Below are 6000 nucleotides of genomic sequence, written 5' to 3'. Positions count from 1 at the left end.
TTAGACCAAGGAAACCCAGTGGATGTTATCTACCTAGACTTCCAAAAGGCCTTTGATAAGGTGCCACACGGGAGGCTGCTGAGCAAGGTGAGGGCCCATGGTGTTCGAGGTGAGCTACTGGTATGGATTGAGGATTGGCTGTCTGACAGAAGGCAGAGATTTGGGATAAAAGGTTCGTATTCAGAATGGCAGCCGGTGACAAGCGGTGTCCCGCAGGGTTCAGTGTGTTGGGGCCACAACTGTTCACATTATATATTAATGATCTGGATGAAGGGACTGGGGGCATTCTAGCGAAGTTTGCCGATGATACAAAGTTAGGTGGACAGGCAGGTCGTACTGAGGAAGTGGGGAGGCTGCAGAAGGATCTAGACAGTTTGGAGGAGTGGTCCAGGAAATGGCTGATGGAATTCAATGTGAGCAAATATGAGTCTTGCACTTTGGAAAAAAGAATAGAAGCATGGATTATTTTCTAAACGGTGAGAAAATTCGTAAAGCCAAAGTACAGAGGAATCTGGGAGTGCTAGTTGAGGATTCTCTAAAGGTAAACATGCAGGTTGAGTCCGTGATTAGGAAAGCGAATGCAATGTTGTCAATTATCTCAAGAGGGTTGGAATATAAAAGCACTGTTGTGCTACTGAGTCTTTATAAAGCTCTGGTTAGGCCCCATTTGGAGTACTGTGTCCAGTTTTGGTCCCCACACCTCAGGAAGGACATACTGGCACTGGAGCGTGTCCAACGGAGATACACACGGATGATCCCTGGAATGGTAGGTCTAACATATGAGGAACGGCTGAGGATCCTGGGATTGTATTCATTGGAGGTTAGAAGATTAGGGGGAGATCTAATAGAAACTTACAAGATAATACATGGCTTGGAGAGGGTGGACGCTAGGAAATTGTTTCCGTTAGGCGAGGAGACTAGGACCCGTGGACACAGCCTTAAAATTAGAGGGGGTAAATTCAGAACAGAAATGCGGCGACATTTCTTCAGCCAGAGAGTGGTGGGCCTGTGGAATTCATTGCCACAGAGAGCAGCGGAGTATGGGACGCTAAATGTCTTCAAGGCAGAAATTGATAAATTCTTGATGTCACAAGGAATTAAGGGCTACGGGAGAATGCGGGTAAGTGGAGTTGAAATGCCCATCAGCCATGATTGAATGGCGGAGTGGACTCGATGGGCCGAATGGCCTTACTTCCGCTCCTATGTCTTATGGTCTTATGGAGATATCCTCAATGCATATCAGCAATTATGGCTACAATTTGCCAACTGTGGAATTGGAAATAATTCAGCAATTGATATGTTAATCTGCATGTCCTTGGCGAAATGGAAGGGGAAGTTGGAAGTAGTCAGCCACAGAGCGGTGGTGTTGGTTGGTGCGGGTGTCCCAAAGATGTTCTCTGAAATGATCCGCAAGTTGGCATCCTGTCTCCCCGATGTAGGGGAGACCACATCGGGTGCAATGGATACAGTATTTGACATTGGAATACAGATAAATTTCTGTTGGATGTGGAAGGATCCTTTGAGACCTTGAACAGAGGTGAGGGGGAAGACATGGGCGCAGGTTTTGCAATTCCTGCAGTGGCAGGGGAAGGTGACGGAAATGGGGTGTGGGCTTGATGGGGGGCATCTGTTCTGTCTTATATGAGTGTGGCATAGTTAAGCAATATTCTATGTTGTCGAGTAAATGCCAAGTATTGCCATAAAAGAATATCTCCTGCAGCACAAATCTTCAGTGTTACTCAGGGTGTTCTCTTAGTCTTTTTTCTTCACCTCTTCACCCCTTCCCCTTACACCTCCATCATAATATTTTGTGCAAGCTGCCTTGTCAAAAGTTTATTGCAGAGTATTCCACGTTTATGGGTGGATGTGAAGAGAGGCCACTAAATCATGTAGTTTCTCAGGTCACTGTCTTTTTCTGCAGCAAATGTGGCAAAGTGCAATGCCAGAGTGGGGCTTCTGATCCACACCAGGAAGTAGTTAAGATAGAATTGATTACGATGGCACAAACCATCATTTTAGAGATGGAAGACCAACAGTTTAGTCTTCTGTTGTAGATATACAAATGGAATAAAATCAGTTTGTTCTGATTGGGTGGTTTCTTTCATTTTTTGTATACACCTTTATGACAAGGTTACATTACCATATTAAACATAGATTGCAACAATTCAGTTTTGTCTGTGAAAGCTTTAGTAAACTTTTTGAGGTGACTTCAGTAGATGAGTAGGATATTAGCATTATTTACATAGCATTTCACAAGTCATTTGATTATAGTGTGGAAGCAGGCCAATTCAGCTCATAGAGTCTACACCATCCCTCTGAAGAGCATCCCACCCTCTATCCTATCCCTGCAACCCTGCATCTCTCATGGCTAATGCACCTAGCCTGCACATCCCTGAACACAATGGGCACTTTAGCATGGCCAATCCACCTAACCTGCACACCTTTGGACTGTGTGAGGGAACTGGAGCACCTGGAGGAAACCCGCATAAACATGGGCAGAATGTGCAAATTCCACACAGACAGCCAACCAAGGATGGAATAGAACCTGTGTTCCTTGGGCTGTGAGGCAACAATGCAAGTTTATCATTCAAAAAAAAAATTAGCTATAATTGAAGTACTTGGAATTGAAGGCAAGTACTGACTTGATTGGGAAATGATGAATGGAGGGAGTCCAAGTGGAGGGATAATATATAGATACTCCAAACTATATCATTAGTGGTATCATAAGACGGTCTGTGTTTGGAGTCTCAACTGTTCAGCATATTTCTTTGCAACTTAGGTGATATAGAGAGCCGAATCTAAATTTGCAAATGGCACAAAGTTCAATGGTAAAACAAAGCTGAAACAGAGAGAGTCACTACAGTGCAGGAAAAGACTACTTAGCCTGGCCTATTGCCCAGGCCCATTTTCTGTTCATTTTCATGACATGATAATTATCAAAGGTCTATTAGATGCTGCCCTGTATATTTGGAGACCACACTGCAAGGGGGTGCTTATCATATTTCAGATATACAACTTCAACGCAATTCTGGGCACCACATGTTAAGAAGGATTTGTTGACCCTGATGGATGTAAGATTTACTGTTTGATAGTTAGACTCATAGTTAAGTTACAGTGAGAGATTGTGCAAACTAATATTTTTTTCCTGAATTTAGAAGGTTAATGGGTGATTTAATTGAAATTTTCAACATGTTCAGGGTTGAGATTGTTAGTGTAGAGAGAGAGAAATTGTTCTATGTGCTGTCCAGGTTTAATGCTTTATTTTATTCTTTAAGACTGAGAACGAGCTCTTTCAGAAGTGAAATTAGAAAATTATTCTTGATGCAAATGGTGGTAGAAGTTTGGAACACACTCATAGAACATACAACATAGAAGAATACAGCGCAGTACAGGCCCTTCGGCCCTCGATGTTGCGCCGATCCAAGCCCACCCAACCTACACTAGCCCACTATCCTCCATATGCCTATCCAATGCCCGCTTAAATGCCCATAATGAGGGAGAGTCCACCACTGCTATTGGCAGGGCATTCCATGAACTCACGACTCGCTGAGTAAAGAACCTACCCCTAACATCTGTCCTATACCTACCCCCCCTTAATTTAAAGCTATGCCCCCTTGTAATGGCTGAAAATTAATGACTCTCAAAATCATTAATTTTAAAACTTGAGGTTGATAGCCTTTTTATTAACCAAGATGTTAAGGGAAAAGGGTCTAAGACAGATGGAGATGAGTTGCAGGTCAGCCATGATTATGATTGCCAGAACAGTTGTGAGGGGCTTAAATGGCCTACTCCTTCTCCTTTTGTTCTTGCTGTATTTGATCAAAGTGAAAATTTGTCAAAGCACTTAACTTTTATGCTTAATCGTGCCTGCTAATTTTAGTTATTTCATGTGGAATTGCCAAGTTGCATTTTCATACTTAAATGGTTGTCTAATCATCCATTCATGTCCAAGCTTCTGTTGAAAAGCATTTGGCAACCTTGTGAATAGATACCCCTTTTTCCATTTTGTCAGACATTGACCAGTATAAATTTTAGTTTAAAGTTTGACTAATATTTCAATATAATCTAAACAAATGCGGTTCCTAAAAACTATAATGCATCAGTGTGTCTAATGTACATGAAATAGAAGTCAAATATATTTTTATTTTAGATTTTATTCATGAATAGTTACATTATTCTTTATTTCCTACAAATCTTGTGATTGTATCCTTATGATTGAGTATTAATTCCAAATTTCAGAAGCCAAATACAAACTATCATCGGTCATGATTTTCTTGCATGGTGGTAAAAGTCAAGGGGGAAACTGAACGCAATTGTTTGTTTACCAGGCAGCCACTACATTCAATTTGGAGCACTTAGATCAGGACTTTTTGGATGGTGGTCTTTCCTGTCCCACCAGCTGAAGAGTCAGTAAGGAATGTAACTTCATAACCCAAATTGGATCTGGGAATTCTATCCTACACTTAGATGCAAGACCTATCTCGAACAAAAAGCAGCTAATCTGATTGACTAATAGCTCTGTGGTTGCAGTACAAGTCATTAGTAGGACTGGAAACAGTCCCAAGATTCTAAGCTCCTGAGTTTGAGACCAGGTAAGCATGGGGAAATCTCATGGTAGAAAGAGGTGGTGAGACTCTGGGTGGAGAAAGAGGAATTAAGCACTGTGAAACCACAATGATGGGGAAGCCCATCAGATGCTAGTTTTTGGGGGACATGGTGGTTTATGTGGGTAAAACCCATGTGGAAAGGGACCCTTAAGAAATGACCCCCTGTTCTTCCCATTCGGGACTTAAGTAGGATGACATTTTTGGCTTCCTTCTTGCACTGAATTCTCCCTTTACACTCAAAATCGAAGCTGGGCAGCAAGAGGCATTGAGGGCTTCATTCAGGGTGAAGTGAGGGCAGGCTGCCTATGCTTTGTCTGCCTGTATAGAATTATGAACAGGCTGAGGGCTAAAGCCACCACCATGTAGATAGGAAATCATAACATTCTTCCCTTGTAAACTGTTCATGTAAATTTGCATTGTTTATTTCTTTTGTAAGAAGCTTCTTGATGGAATGCCACAGGAATCAGTTCTGGGACCACGCTTGGAAATGAATTTACTATTGCCAAGTTTGTGAATGTCGGTGATGAAGATGACAGAGTCTACACAGGGATATAGACAGGTTAAGTGAGTGGGCATAAACTTGTTAGATGGAATATAAGGTGCAAATATAAGAGGTTAGGTACTTTGAGAGAAAGACTGGAAGAGCTAAATGTTATCTAAATGAGGAAAGGGGGTCTTTATACATGAATCTCCAAGTTAACAACAGGTTCAGTTGGTAATCAAAAAGGCAAACTGAATATTGGATTTTATTTCAAATGGAATGGAATATAAAAATACTGTTGCTAAAACTGTACGAGGCAGTAATCAGACCATGGAGCAGGAGAATCAACGTTTCGGACATGAGCCCTTCTTCAGGAATTAGGAAAGTGTGCCCAGCAGGCTAAGATAAAAGGTAGGGAGGCCTCCCTACCTTTTATCTTAGTCTGCTGGGCACGCTTTTCCAGCAACACATTTTCAGCTCTGATCTCCAGCATTTGCAGTCCTCACTTTCTCCTAGTAATCAGACGACATCTAGAATGCTGTGAACATTTTTAAAAATGTTAATAGGAAAGATATACTGAGGTGGGAGACAGTCTAGAAAAGGTTTACGAAGTTGATTCCAGGCATGGAGGGATTTTCTTATGAAGAGCGGTTGAGATGTTGGGCATGTAGTCATTGCAGTTTCGAAGAATGAGAGGAAAGCTTATTGAAACATAAGATTCTTAGAGGGCTTGACTGGGTAGATGAGGATAATCATTTTGCCTTTTGAGCATATTTAGAGCCAGAGGGTATGACCTCAGAGTAAGAGTTCACCTGTTAAAGAGGTGACGAGGGCTGTAGAGGCTGGATCACTAAGTATATTTTTAATTAGCAAGGAAATCAAGGATTATGGGGATGAGTCAGGAAAATGAAG

General features: G+C 41.8%; 1 protein-coding gene across 4 annotated transcripts in view; it reads left to right on the top strand.

The window, feature by feature from the left end:
- Positions 1-6000, top strand: part of LOC122550041 (rho GTPase-activating protein 21-like) — a 253474-nt gene that overhangs the window by 210442 nt on the left and 37032 nt on the right. The window lies entirely within an intron of this gene.

Source organism: Chiloscyllium plagiosum, chromosome 5 (genome assembly GCF_004010195.1).
Source record: "Chiloscyllium plagiosum isolate BGI_BamShark_2017 chromosome 5, ASM401019v2, whole genome shotgun sequence".
Lineage (NCBI taxonomy): Eukaryota > Metazoa > Chordata > Chondrichthyes > Orectolobiformes > Hemiscylliidae > Chiloscyllium > Chiloscyllium plagiosum.
This window is presented reverse-complemented; position numbering and strand designations above follow the sequence as displayed.